We start from the raw sequence: 16,304 nt of genomic DNA on the forward strand, positions 1-16,304 counted from the left end.
GGACGGTCTCTGTTTGTGGAATACAAAGTCCCGAACAGCTTGTCATCTGTGGATATCCTGGTGTTCGTTAGAATCCCCATGTTTAGCTTGGGGGTCGTTCGGTAGTTTCCTTCCATCAGTTCTGGCACTCTGGAGGTTTCAGCAGAGTTTGCTTGGTCGGGTGTCCGATTTGAGTTCCAGACACTCGACGACCAAACACCGCTGTTAGGGAGATTAAGATGGTCACCGCCACGTGTTTGTCTCCCGAAATGGCGGCCACCCAGAGAACAAAGCATACGCGGAATTGAGTGCTAATTATGAAACGGCAAAATTGTTACGAATATTAATGGGGAACACACTTATCATCTGCGTGGTCGGAACTTTCGGTAGATAATTCAGGACTTTTGAACAGATTGTATGGTAGTCTATGGCAGTCAGTTCGTACGAAGGTTTTGAAACGAATGAGCAGTTCACATAAAGTACAGATCCCATGAACGAACACAGAGGGGATCTGTTACAACATATATTACAGATCCAATGAAAAAAACAGGGGGATCTGTTACAATGTATCCACAACATTTGGAGTGCCGAAGGTTGCCTTCCCCTGGGCTATGATGTTACTTGGTCAATTAATGCAGTGCACTGTTTATCTCAGATTGGAACACTGAATGCTAACTTGAAACCATAACCATAATCCCTTAAATCTGGTACCTAACAAGAAAGTAAGATATATATATATATATATATATATATATATATATATATATATATAACATATTTGTAGTAGGGGACATTAATCCGTAATAATAACAATACCATATAAGTAGAAGTAAGCACCAGTCGGTTGTGGTGTGCCAAAACCGACGTATGCGGTAGGCCTGTTATAAAAGAGGGCCCACCAATTAATTGTGATAAAGGGTGGGAGGGATGAACCCAGCGTTGACGGTTCTGTCATGGAAGGGGCCTGAGTTTTTATAGCCGGTTAACCCCTCTCACAATTTAAGGCTACGTTTTTATATTTGTAGTTGTGGACATTAAGCCGTAATAATAGCAATACAATATAAGTAGAAGTAAGCACCAGTTGGTTGTGTTGTGCCGGAACCAACATATGGGCAGGCCTGTAGTAAAAAGAGGGCAATAAGTTGATTTATACAAATAACCTTTATTACACACATATTTACAAAGCTAAATCTTTAAAAGCTAATCTTAATTCCTGTTATGGATGTGGTATATATCTGGCATATGCTACTGACTTCCAGTGCTCTAATCTCTTAATTATATGAGCAGGTACATTGTGACTTAAAGCTGCGGTAGCGGCTCCAATTCTGAAGGAGTGGCCAGAAAAGCAGAGGGGTCAAGACCAAGTCTTATAAAAGTGTTCTAATATATAAAATAAATGTAATGGTGGTCAGAGGTTTGCCATGTAACAGAGTAATGGCGTGCTTGGGTTTAGACCATCTAGACCATCAATAGGAGCTCAGTAACTTTACTGGACACCAGTGATTATCGGTGGGGTAGTAGCATACTTCAGTAGGAGGACCTAATTGGTTTGTCTTGGTGTGAACAATGGTAAGTATATAATGATCAGTATCTTTTGTAGGCTCTAATTTAATTTTTAATTGAAATTTTTTAGGCAAAAATGGTTGGGTATGATGTTCATTTGGACATAAAAAGCCGTAGAAGGCTAGATAGGCTGCCATTTTTATTATCAGATTAGTGCTGGTTTCAAATGAATTGGTGTCAAGAATGTCTGAAAGTATGCAAAATTTAGGCCCATCAATAGCTTGTCTAGTAGTGGCAGTGTTTTTGCCCAAAACCTTGTATGCCTTTCACTATATTCTTGACATGAAAGGATTCGTGCTAGGTTAGGCACTTAGGATGTGACAAAGTATCCCTGTGAGGTAGAGTTTATTGGAGGTAGGTGTATTGTGATAATTTTAGGTTAAGATGGCAAAAAGTGATAAACTAGGACATGTGTGTCGCTGATCTGATAGAAGTGGATTTGGTATAGAGAGTGAAAAGCCCTATTGAGAGTTTGTGGTGTATTGGTAGAGAGAGCAGAGCTGGCCAGGTATTAGCTGTGAGCGATTTAGTCTAGGATTAAGTCTCGGTATTATTTATGATGTCACTAGCTGCTTTGTTGTCGGGAAAACATTATACTTTTCTTTACCACAGGTACCCTCAGGCTTTGGATGCTGCCACAATAGGGTAGATTTCAAATTGAGCTGATGTAGTGTGGAACGAGGGTAGGACATGGGTCAAACTGGCCAAGAATTTAACCAGGAGTCACCAAGATAGCTGCGAACCCTGTATGGGCTTCAGCACTGGTCCATATGACTGGGGATGTTCAGAGATGGGGGGGAATAGCTTCGCGTTACCATTCCACCGAGATAGAAAACTAAGCCACATGGGTAGGTCTACTTTAGCGTGTGTATCCAAAGGAACCGTACTTTAGTCAGTATGGCTTGTAACAAGATTGAATCTAGATGAAGTCCTGGGAAACTAAGATTAGTCGTAGGGCCATCTGTTTGTCCTGAGAAGTTTACACCTATAGTTGAAATAGAGCCATTGTCTTATGAACGCTAATAGGTGTGGACTGAGGCTTTCTATAGTGAGTAAGTCATCTAGATAATGTATGACTGATGGACATTTGGAAATGTTGAGGAGTAGCCAACATAACGTGTCGGCAAACACGTCAAATAATTTTGGACTAATCTTAGCACCAAAAGTCAATCGTGTGGCAAAGTACTATTTGTTCTTCCACAGTATGCCATGTACATGACATAGTGACAGATGTATGGGTAAAAGCTTGAAGGCGTTGGAAACATCAGTTTTCTCTAACCAGGCTCCTACACCTGCCTTCAACATAGAATGAATGGCATCATCTACTGTGGCAAGTAACATTCCTCAAAGGGAATCAATGAATTGATGCTGGGGGTGGACGAAAAATGTGGAGTCGATAATCGTAATTAGTTTATTGTTGAACTTCCCTGTGACTATACCTATGGGATTGGTACGCCAACAGAAAAAAGGTGGTTTAGAGGAAGGGCCTATAATAAACCCGTTGTTCAATTCTTACGTTAGCAATGCTTTAGTGCTAATGGGATCATGTAGGGCAGACTGTAAGTTGCGGTAGCCGTGAATACCAGTGGGGAGTGTGAAAAGGTCATTGTGAAAACCGTTGGAGAATTCTTTAACCCGGAAGTCGACTAAGTGATGGGCAGGGTGAGCCTGGAAGTAATATGTCCGGTAGTCAATGCAAACTTACTGTTTAGTCATTTTTTTTTAGCCGGGTAACCCCTATATAACTATAACCTATAATTTGAACAAAACCAGAGTGTATGAGAGCTCTGAGAATGGACAAAATGTCAGCAAGTTCTCTCTGCACAAGAGATACAGCAACCCTGGATGATCATTTCAACCTTCTTTAAGCCTGATCGGTTAGGTGTAGCTGATAACCATCTTTGCACAGTGAGCACGGGGTCCACCTCTGAATTACCCTTTCAACTTGGGTTGATGCATTTCAATGCATTTCAACAAAAACAGAAAATATGAGAACTCAAAAAAAGAAACCAAAGCTGAGAGTAACTCAATAGCTTGCCATTCAGTAAATCCCCACTCAGGTCTCAAAATAGTTTTTTTCTCACTTGTGCCATTACAGAGAGAACCTATACTATTCCACATCAGACTGATTACACCCACAAGGGCAATCCATAACCAAAATGCTGGCAAATTCTCTCTGCATGAGATATACAGCAACCCCGGACAATTATATTGACCTTCTTTGAACCTCGTTAATGAGGTGTAGTTAATACTCCTCACTTTGCTTGGTTATAAAATAGGGGTTGTCATAGATATAAAGCTTTCATGACCTGTCTAGAAAGATGGCTTGGATGGAAAATAAGAGTCCCAAGATCTGTGCAAGATTCTGTACTATACTAACAGTCCTGTACTAACAGCATCCTCAATTCCTTCCTGATAGAGATGATCTTTGACATAGGAAGCCCGGGGGTGGCCTGAATCAATGTTATCTTGAACCTAAAGAATTGAATTGATCGAGAAGTTTGCAGAGTGATTACTCTAAGTCAGGGCTGTCAAACATAAAGCCAATGTTTTCCACCCCACTGAGTGCTTGCTGTGCTTGGAGGAAGTGATTAAACTCCACTTCCTCCCAGCTAACAGATAGCAATGAGACAAGAGGCAGAAGTGGTAGCTGGCAAAGGGAACTGGGAGAAGGCAGTGAGTTGCTCTGTCTGTGTTCTGAACAGAGACACTTGGGAGGGACTCAGATTGCAAGGGAGCAGAGACTGACATCTGCTCCCTCACAATACCCAGCATGCTGCACCAGGCCACATAAATATATGTGTGTGTGGGTGTGTGTATATGTCTAACAATGTGTGTATAAATTTGTAACAGTGTGAGTGTGTGTTTTTGTGTATATGTAGCAGTGTGTGCATAAATGTATAACAATGTGAATGTGTGTATATTGGCAACAATGCAACTATGCGCATGTGTGCAATTTCAGAAGGGTGAAATGGCCATGATGACAGTGCTGGAAGCCCATCGGGTTATTGTGAGACTTGGGAGGGCTCTTATATCAGGGGCCCAGTCATCCTTAAACAGTGCACCAGTCCAAGTCTCTTCCTCCCAGCTTGCTGAGAGTCATGCGGGGAGTCTAACCCCCATCCCCAGCATTCAAATGCACACACTACACACAAACATCCATGCATTTAATGTGAAGTTGTTCTTTGTGCCTGCTCTTTTTCTTTTTTGAGCATGTGTATGTATAAATTATTCACATTCAGCTCTCCATACCAATATCAGTAGACAATTTGGTCCTCCAGAAAAAAATGAGTTTACCTCCTGCTCAAGGTTGACGAGGAATCCCAGATCCGGCACAAATTCTATCTTGTCTTGCAAGAAGCACAGACTTCTGATCCAAAAGAAGAATATAATTGAGGCAAATGTCACAAGCTTGAAAGTAGGCCATAACTGGCTTCATGAGCTTTGTAAAGCACCATGGAGCAGAGAGGATGCCAAAAGGAAGGCATATGAAATACCATAGTGCAGTCCCCAAAAATAATTGAAGACATGGTTGTAATGAACTGGAACCATGAGATAGACATCCTTTACGTCCAGGCAATTGCACCAATCTCTTACATAGAGGAGGTCTCTCAAAAGATTTTCACTTCCATCTTGAAATGACAGTAGTTGTTGAATGCATTTAATGTCTTGAGGTTAATGATTTGCCTTATCTCTCCAAATGTATTGCGTGAAAGAAAAATATTGCTAATGTAAGATCCTTGGCGGATCACAAAAGTGAACACAAAAAGCAGTGGACACAAAAGACAGTCTAACTAAAAAAAACAAAACAAATGAAGCCACTGTTTAAAGGAACAAGACTATCAAACCTGCAATAGGGATATAAGAGAGAAAAAGAGACAGGATAGCTTCCTTTTCTGAAACAGTCCCTAATATCAGAGCATCCATGCCCTTGAGGAGCACCATACAGAAATGAGGTCCTTTTATAAAATTAGGAACCACATTGGACACCATACCCAGAGAGAAAAGGCATAGGGCATTGTGACAACTGCCCTTTGCCCCTGGCTTTTGAAGGAGCCTGATTGCCAGCCTCCTGAGGTGTATGGCCCTTTAAAAACTATATCTGGGCATATTGGGACTTCTAAAAGACTGTTTCTGCCCCTTTGATTCCATGGTAGAATGTGCCTCTTCCTCTCCCCCTTTAATACCTATCCCATTGTTCTCCAGCAGGGCGTTGTCCCAGGGACACTGCCAGACCAGTTTAAACTGGCTGCTTTGTTCCTCCTCAATCTCTCATCAGCCCTTGCAAAACTTTAACCCCATGGCAAATTTACTCTGTTCGTGGGATCTGAGCGCTGTTCACCTATATTGGGCGCTCAGATCCGAGCTATCTGGGGATAGGTTAAATGTGGGGGTTCTGTGTAGTATAATAGGAATTATGTATTTTTATGTATGTTATTGTTAGTGTAAAAGGGAGATATTTTCTGTACTTGGAGATAATTGAGTTTACTGCAGTTCCTTAAGTCAATTATCTCCGGGATAGATGAGAGGGATTTTACCGTGTATGTGGGAGTGTTATTTTGTTAATTAGTGTTCCCATTGGTTTGTGTCCCTTTTGTCACAGTTTACCACCAGGTCCAGAGGGTGTGCCTCTGGCCTGAAAACTTGCATAAAATAAAGCCCTTAGGTGCTGATTAAACAGATCATTTTGTACCTTCATGAAGTTTCGGCTCATGTTTGGGGAATTGGAGAACTACACTCTGGGGATTGCTATAATCACTTTACTACCCAGGGTATGATCACTAATCTGTGCTAAGAGCTTGTTCCTGCTCTCTGGAATTCAGAGAGGTCGACCTACTGGAAGCTGGACCTGTTCTTGGGTCCAGAGTGGGTGGAGACGGCAAGACCCCAACCAAGCTGCGGTGGTTCGTGGGAGTCTACCGTGGTTATGGTGTCTGGCAGAGTGCTTGGAGTCCCTGGGAAGCACTAGGAGCATCCATCAATGGAAGGTACCCGGTCAGGGTGCAAGCGGTTCCGTTACAGGCATTTAAAGATAATGCCGCCCCTTTGCAAATGAAAAATGATAAAAAATAGGAACTGGACAAGACATGTATTATTCATGCCTGTAACTTTTTCAGTAAGGTATAGATAGCTACATACTTCTTTATGTCTTTAACAAAGTATTCTGCCCTAAGCAGCCAGTCCAACCTCTTTGAAACTCAAATCCATCAACTTGGCATCAAAGCAGAGGAAGGCTCCTGCTCTCTCATCAACAGACAGGGCCATGTTTGCATTGCCTAGAATGCAGATGGTCCATTGTGCCCATTATAGCACAGTATGGTCTGCTCTAATAAGGCCTCATACGGGAGGAGGAAAATTTAGGAGAAATTTCCCAAGATATCCAATTGTTTGTCCATGGCAGATCGTAAGTACTGTTCAATAATAGGATTTTGCACCCCTACGTCTAAAGGTTTACACAGAGTAGGGGTAATTTATAAGTCTGATATCCTAAAAAGGATTACCCCTAGAATCAAAAAGCTCTTTATCTTCATCACTTTATCTTCTGAGGACTTACTCACTTTCTAGGCAGAGGATTGGAGTGGGGCACACCCAAAGACAGCTCACTCTTGGGGCTATGCTGAGTGTCCTTGCTCTATTGGCTCAAATTATATTAGTCCATAAGCTCATTAATAGTGGATGTAGCCATATCCTACTCATTTGAGAGGTCTCAAACACCCCATGTAGTTCTGGGGCCAAGCAGGTGAACAATGATTTTAGCGGGACCTTGCCCTTAGGTGTGCCAGCAATATGTATTTTCCAGGAATGTTTACATTTCAGTTTCTCATGGTAAAATTTACAGCACCCAGTGCAATAACTAAGTAGCAGTCAGACAGGGGTTTACCACAGAAACGGATGCAAGAGGGGGAAGGGTCACTCACTGTAGGTAATAGGGGCTCGTCCACCAAATCGATCTTGATGATCTCTAAATGGTGACTAGTAAATAGTGACTAGGCCAATTTGTATTCCTAGCTCTAAAGTGTTCCTTTAAATACTATTATACACCCACAATAGCAGCAATCCAAGCAGCCCAGAGAATAGTCCACAACAATATTTTATGCATTATTTTAAGAATAGTTCTCATAGGTATATTTCACAAAATATTTCTAAATTTCACTTGAACAGATAACATTACATTTCTAATGAAACGTGGATATGTTCAAAAAGTGGTATCTGTCTGCTTAACAAGTGTAAAAAATCCCACTCTTTAAAGTTTTGTTGAGAGGTTGGCAAAAAACTGTAATGATGTGATTCATCTTGGATAAAGTGACAAGCTAAGAGTCCCATGTTTTGACATAGTGAAATGCTGAGGAGAAAATTTCATAAATCTATATTTTGTGTACCAGTTATGGTTGAGAAACACTTCCTCTTGTGCATGTATCATTGCCATGTTCTAAAATAGTTACAAAAATAAATTGTGTTTTTGATATAGTAACTCAAAATTACATTTTTTTTAAACTTATATATGTATATTAAGGTAGCTGCTCAAAAACACATATAAGGTTAGTTATGAAAGTACACATAATACTATTATCAGAATAAACCTAAATAAAAGAGTGAGTGGGGAGCTAGTGATGAATAAAGCTTATCCCCATGAATACTTTGTGTTTTAAAGAAAACATGTAACCCCTTAAGGACACATGAAGGAAATATTCAGTCATGATTCCCTTTTATTCCAGAAGTTGTATCCTTAAGGGGTTAAAATAAACAAAAATACAAGCAATAGCATGATCATAGGCGTGCGCAGCCTATTGCATTAGGGTGTGCACCCTAAAGCACAAACACACGCCGCATGTATATGTATATATATATATATATATATATATATATATATATATATATATATACACACACACACACATATATACATACACTGCTGTGTGTGTATGTGTGAGGGTGCTGGTAGTGTGCTATGTGGGTGAGGGTGTTTGTGTGTGTGTGTTAGGGTCCTGTTAGTGAGCTGTGTGAGGGTGCTGTGTGTGTGAGGGTGCTGTTTGTGTGATGTGTGTGTGATGGTGCTGTGTGTGTGAGGGTGCTGTTTGTGTGATGTGTGTGGGTGTCGTGTATTTCTGAGGGTGCTATTTGTGTGTGTGTGTTTGCGAGGGTGTTGTTAGTGTGCTGTGTGTGAGGGTATTGTGTGTTTGTAAAGGTGCTGTGTGTGTTTGTGAGGGTGCGGTTAGTGTACTGTGTGTGTGAGGGAGCTGTATGTGTACTGTATGTGTGTGTGAGGGTGCTGTGTGTGTGCTGTTTGTGTGAGAGTGCTGTATGTCTGTAGGTGCGTTTTGTGTGTGGGTGCTGTATGTGTGTGTGTGTGTGCTGTATGTTTGGACAGATTGTGGAGGTGGGGGCAGATTAGTAAATATCCCCCCTCCCTTCTTACCTTATGTAGGGAGGGGGGATCCTTGCTGCCATGTGCCATCCCTGGTGGTCCAGTGGAGAGTGAACTCTAGCCTGCGGGGCTAGAGTTAACTCTCGTGAGATCTGAGCGTTGCCGCGGCAACGCTCAGATCTCGCCAGATCTCGCCAGAGGAACCTGGCGGAGCTGCTGTCTAGAGCTCCCCGGGTCCTCTCCTGCCTCCCTTCATGCTGCTGTGGGCCGGTGAGGTAGATCTTTGATCTCTGACACCCATACTCAAACACACACACATACACTCACAGACACACACACACACATTCACAGACACACATACACTGACACAGACACAGACACACATTCACAGATACACATACACACATTCACAGACACACACACACACACACACACATACACACACACACACACACATTCACAGACACACACATATTCACATACAAACACACATTCACACACACACACACACATTCACATACACACACACAGACACACGCACATACACACACACACACACATACACAGCAAAGGAAACACAAACAGACACACACACACACAAACAGACACACACACAGACACACACACACACACACACAGTCACACACACACACAAATGATTATTTTTTTAATTAAAAAAATGTCCACCCAGCCTCCCTACCTGGAGTGCTGGCGTGGACTTGTCCCTGGGGTCCAGTGGGTCGGGCAGCTCTCTCAATATCTGCCGCGGCGAGGGAGCTGTGAGCTCTCTGCTCCCTCTCGCTGCGTGGGCTGTCTGCTGTAGCTGGGAGCCGGAATACGATGTCATATTCCGGCTCCCAGCATCAGCAAGCAGCGCGCGGCGAGAGGGAGCAGAAAGCTCACAGCTCCCTCGCCGCGGCTGATATTGAGAGAGCCGACCGGGGGGGGGGGGGGTCCATAACCTCTTGCCGCCCCCCCCTCCCATCCATGACAGGGGGGACATGGGGGGAGGAAGGGGGGCGCTGAGTGCCTGCAGCACTCAATCCATAGGCGTGCCGCGGGGATTAGGGTGTGCCCAGGCACACCCGGCACACCCCGTGCGCACGCCTATGAGCATGATACTGTAACATGTAAAATGATATGATATGTGATGTATAGTCGGTAATACCACACACATTTGGTGGAGTCTGAAGGGACAGCTCTGATCTTGAAGGCCTCTGTGCTTTATAGGCAGCACCCCAGCTATCTGGCTTTCACAGTCCGCATAGAGAAGCCTGTGACTTGTCCACATGAGGCACTTTGGTGATGTGGGGTGGAGGCGTGGAAAGCAACATTGGGAGCTTTGCCCAGCACTACATTCCAGGTGAGTAAAAAAACTTTTTTGCAGGTTTACTGCAAAATATAGGGTGGGGCATAATTAATTGTGATCACTAGTGTAATTTAAAGAGACAAAATGCACTCTCCACAAAAGGGTTGGAGTAATCCTTTAACACAGCAATTCCTTGTTGTACTAGTTCTTATTATGCTAAATTACTTTGAAAATGTATGGGATATTAGATAATTGTTTAAAAAGGATTTTCTGTGGTTTATCAATTTGTTTTACGTGACCGAAGGTTCCGTTAATATGTTGATGAATCTTCTTTAGAATGAAATTCAGCACTGAAGCTTGCCTGTTTAACATAAACTATAGAGACGTTTTCATTGAAAGATAATGGTAAAAGCATTGTCAATAAGTATTGAAACTGTAAAATTATGATCACATATTCATTGTTAAGGACTCATTTTCAGCCATTAACAATGTTAATATTATCAGACAATAGAATAGAATTAACCCCTAAATTTCATACTTGCAAAAATATATTCACAGAGTATCACTTTTTAGCACATAATTAATTTCATAAAAGAATTTCCTACTGTACACTTTTAACATGCTATTTTATGTGAGTGATATTTTATATGTAAATGTTTTTTTTTAAATTCCTTTCAATTCCCCATATTGATGTTTGACAGTTAACCCTTTCACTAATACAGGTTTATTTTGACAGTTAATCCTTTGCAGCATACAATTTAGTATACAGTGCCTCACTTGCATGTATATGGATATATTGACCATTAACATCATATTCTACACCACTGAAATGTTTAATTAGACATAAAGCAACTATTTTGATTTACATTTTTTTCATTATAGTGTAATGATGTTTCCTTGGCCAGAGCATATATTTATACTCTGATTACCAGACTGTACTGATAAGTGACTATTGGTAGGTTTGCTGAAAATTTAATCTCTCCCTCTGCTTTCAAACAATACAGAAGGTTACAATGGGTCATATCATTCCTGTAGTCAGGTAGGAAGAAGGAGTAAATAGACTACCATTTATTTCACTGCTAGCATTGCATTAGCATTCCAGAAATTGATGAAGATTGCTATAGCAGTTGTAAATACATTGATCGTAGAAATGTATGATTAAACTGTATTTACTGCATTATGGGGATTATGTAAATGCAGACATTATTTGTTAAGTTTTTATTTAGCTAATTTTGTATGTGAGAAACAATGTATTTTTACTTTTATATGAACATTTCACATGAAGTGAAAAATAAAAATGTATTATACATAATTTTTAAGTTGGTCTGCAAAGCAATCACAAAATTGCTGTGTTCAGATATGTTTCTATGCTAGCTATGCATCCCTTGTTTCAAATAAATGTCATGCTAATATTTTATTGATCAAAAAGTGCTTAGTAGTGAAGAGGTTAAAGTCCAAGATAGAAAAAAAAGACAAAATAAGATGTTTGATGACATACTGAAACTTTTCATCTCTGCCAGTCCTTACATTGGCTCCCTGTATCCTATAGGAGTCAATTCAAAGTGCTAACCCATACATTTAAAGCACTGAACAATTCCAGCCCCTCTTATATCTCTTCACTGATCCAGAGGTATGCCCCTCCTCGTACCCTCCGCTCTGCCCGCGACCACCTCCTGACCGCTGCTCGCACCCGTACGGCCAACTCGCGCTTGCAGGACCTCTCACGGGCGGCTCCTCTCCTATGGAATAACTTGCCTACTGCCATCAGACTCTCCCCTAGTCTTCAATCATTTAAGAAGGGCCTTAAATCCCATCTCTTCAGGAAAGCGTATGGCCTCCCAGAGTAATCTCTCGCTTACATACCTGTCTCTTGCTCTCCTATGGGATAGTGCTTTGCTCTCTCCTCCAGTTCTGCTTCACTCCTACTTGATATTTCCCATCCTAATGTTTCTAATACCCCACCTCCTATAGACTGTAAGCTCATTTGAGCAGGGTCCTCTTCAACCTATTGTTCATGTAAGTTTTCTTGTAATTGTCTTATTTATTGTTACATCCCCCCTCTCAAAATATTGTAAAGCGCTACAGAATCTGTTGGCGCTATATAAATGGCAATAATAATAATAATAATTTTAAACTTTTGAAAAAATATAATTCTGTTACTTATTATCCAAAGTTGGTGTTTGTGTATGTCATGTTTTTTCCCACTTCACTGGGGCCATTTGCTAAACTTGTAATTAATTAAAGAATTTTCCAATGCTCTATACATATATATAGACCAAAAACATGTAGTGCCTCTGCCAATTCTCTACAATTCTGTTTAAACAAATAACTTGTGCATGCTTTTCTCAAAATCCGTGTAGCTGTGTGAAAGCATATAAGGACTAGAGTGGTAGATGGTGGTTGACTTGGGTTCATGGAAGGAGAGATTGTGACCTGGACATTTAGTGAAATATAGTACCTTATATCATACAATTCCTTTTATGACACTGAATGCCATTTGTTCATAGTAGCATAACAGGGTATTATTATTACAGCAGCAGTAGCTTAGTATCCAACAGCTCAAAATACATTGTTAAAACAAAGAGAACGTTACCTGCGCTCTGGCCTAAACCTCTATGTACATTAAAACAAAATGTAGGCTCTTTAGTTTTATTCCAATGGCCATTTGAATATAAGCTCACCTGCCACGTCAAGGCAAGCCCCAAAAACGTTTACATTTTGTTTAAATGTACATAGTGAATTAGACCAGAGCACAGGTAACGTTCTCTTTGTTTTTACTATGTATTTTGAGCTGTTGGATACTAAGCTACTGCTGCTGTAAGCAGGGCCGGACTGGGAAAAAATTAGGCCCGGGCATTTTTTAATCAGAGCGGCCCCCTAAGAAGGGGGCGGGGCCAGAGAGGGTGTGTTTTGTCATCACTAATGACAAGCATGCCCCCCTCTCAAAGTGAGCATGTTAGTTCAATGCGCAGAGCCCAGCTGAAGAGCTCTGGCATTAGAAAAAGGCCCTGAATTTGTTCTGCGCAGCGCAAGCAAATTTATTAACATGCTTGCGCTGTGTTTGCTTTTAAATTGTCTGTGGTGTCTCCACAAGTGGGATACCAGAGGACAAAAGGGCCAGGAAAGTGTATGGTGCATATGTTTGGAGCCTGCTTGTGGGATTGCGTGTGTGTAGAGTGTGGTGTGGTATTGTGTAAATAGGTCAATTTCATTTGTGTTTGTGGTGTAATATGTGTGGCTAGGGGCTGTAGAGAGTGTGTGTGTATAGGGGGCATAGTGTTATAGGGGATGTAGTGAGTGTGTGCATACGGGCTATAGTGTGTGTGTATATAGGTGACGTAGTGTGTGTAGGGGTTGTAGAGAGGGTGTGTTTAGAGAATCTTGCATGTGTTTGCTGACAAGGAATGTAGTGTGTGTGTGTAGGTGGTGCAGTGTGTGTGTGTAGGAAATCTACTGTGTAAAGGACCCAGAGTGTGTATAGGAGATTGTGTGTGTGTAGAGGATTAAGAGTGCATATAGGCAGAGGTGTATCCTGGTTTTGTGCTGCCCTAGGCAGGACAAAACTCAGGCGCCCCCCCACCCCCGCGCCACCCCCACCCAACCATTCTGAGGGTGCTGTGTGTGAGTGAGGGTGTGCTGTGTGTGAGTGAGGGTGCTGTGTGTGTTTGGGTGCTGCGCTGTGTGTGTTTGGGTGCTGCGCTGTGTGTGTTTGGGTGCGCTGTGTGTGTGTTGGGTGCGCTGTGTGTGTGTCTGAGGGTGCTGTGTGTGTGTCTGAGGGTGCTGTGTGTGTCGGAGGGTGCTGTGTGTGTCTGAGGGTGCTGTGTGTATCTGGGAGTGCTGGGTGTGTCTGAGGGTGCTGTGTGTGTCTGGGGTGCTGTGTGTGTGTGTCTGGGGGTGCTGTGTGTGTGTGTCTGGGGGTGCTGTGTGTGTGTGTCTGGGGGTGCTGAGTGTGTGTGTCTGGGGGTGCTGAGTGTGTGTGTCTGGGGGTGCTGAGTGTGTGTGTCTGTGGGTGCTGAGTGTGTGTGTCTGGGGGTGCTGTGTGTGTCTGGGTGCTGTGTGTGTGTGTGTGTGTGTGTCTGGGAGTGCTGTGTGTGTGTCTGGGGGTGCTGTGTGTGAGTGTATTTTTTTATTTAAATTTAAAAATATTTTTTTATTAATAACCTTTAAAAAAAAAAGTTATATGACCCCCCCACCTCCCTTCTTACCTTTATCCTGGGAGGGGAAGGAGGGGGGTCCGTTCTGCCATGAGGAGGGCCGTGCTGTAATGGAGGGTCCAGTGGTGAGAGTGAACTCTAGCCCCTGCAGGTTAGAGTTCACTCTCGTGAGATCTGAGCGTTGCCGCGGTAACCGCGGCAACGCTCAGAATCCCGCGAGAGGACCCGGCGGAGCTGCTGGCTAGAGCTCCGCCGGTCCTCTCTCCTGCCTCCCTCCCACACTCCCCAGGCGGCCGCATCTCAGTGCCTTTGGGCCGGTGAGGGAGATCTTTGATCTCCCCACCGGCCCATGGAGGCACTATGCAGGGCCGGCACTCGGGTAGCGCTGGCCCTGCAGCGGCCGGCCGGGGAGATCCTGTGATCTCCCCTGCCGGCCTCGGCCCCACGGCCATCGCGGCCCACCGGGCATTTGCCCGGTATGCCCAATGGCCAGTCCGGGCCTGGCTGTAAGCACGGTGCTTTATCTGTGTTTTTGTATATGATGTTTGTATTACACAGCTATGTTACATTGCTGCCAGCCACCACATGTTTGTCTTATTACGAGTTTATAAGTATGTAGGGGCAGCACCCCTTCCTGTCTCAACAGAGAAATTTGCCTTTTAGCTGATACCGGCAAGGTGATTTGTATGTTTTATAGCCCTATTAAAGGGTTAATAAGTATGCAGGGGTTTATAAAACACCCCATTCATATCTCATTAGAGATGTTTACTCTTTGTCTGATACCAGCAAAGTTTATTGTATGTGTAAAAGCCCTACAAAGGGTAAAATGTTAAAGGGTTTATAAAATACCCCTTCCTGTCTCATGTGAGATTCTTGGTTGATATCAGCATATCTAATGGCTAGTGTAGGACTCACCTTTTGGGGCTTGCCTTGACGTGGCAAGTGAGCTTATATTCAAATGGCCATTGGAATAAAACTAAAGAACCTCCATTTTGTTTAAATGTACATAGGGATTTAGGCCAGAGCACAGGTAACGTTCTCTATGTTTTTACTATGTATTTTGAGCTGTTGGATACTAAGCTACTGCTGCTTTAAGCGCGGTGCTTTATCTTTGTGTTTATATATATATATATATATATATATATATATATATATCAAAATACACTTAGAATGAAATCATATACATGCAATTTATATGTATAATATATTATAAAATGCTTTAATTGTAATATATTTTACATATATAGAAAATAAAAGTGTGTGTGAGTGTGTGTGTGTATATACATATGTGTGTGTGTGTGTGTATATATATACACACACACACATATGTATTATATACACACGTAGTATATGTATAACTTTGGCCAGCGTTTGTGACTAAGTGGCTTCTACAAAAGACTGGAACTACCCCTTTGGAATACCCTGGGTTATATACATTTGAAATGGTATGCCATGATGAGGTTAATTTTCGTTCCTGGGCTGCTATATGGTCTCAAAGGCAACATAGGCCCAACAAACCAATCAGGCAAACTTTAGTGTGCACAAAGGGGAAAGCCTTACATTTGAACCCTGTAAGTTTGTAAAAAACCATAAAACCTGTACATTGGGGCACTGTTGTACTCGGGAGATGTTGCTGAACACATATTGGGATGTTCTTTGTCAGTAACACATAACAGGAACTGAGAATCCATGCCTAAAGTACAACACAAAAAAATGTCTACCCAAAGGTTTGACAAAGACTGGTGGTAGAATTAGTGCATGGAAAGTGTTAAAATACCACCATTTGAAATACCCTAGGGTGTATACTTTTCAAAGATATATGTCTTGATGGGGCAAATTACATTGGACGGCTTCAAAAATGTCCCAAATAGGACATGGGTGCATGCTGACCAGCTGAGAAAATTCCAAGTTGGAAAACTCCAAATAAGGTCGT

Source organism: Pelobates fuscus, chromosome 2, assembly GCF_036172605.1.
Source record: "Pelobates fuscus isolate aPelFus1 chromosome 2, aPelFus1.pri, whole genome shotgun sequence".
NCBI lineage: Eukaryota > Metazoa > Chordata > Amphibia > Anura > Pelobatidae > Pelobates > Pelobates fuscus.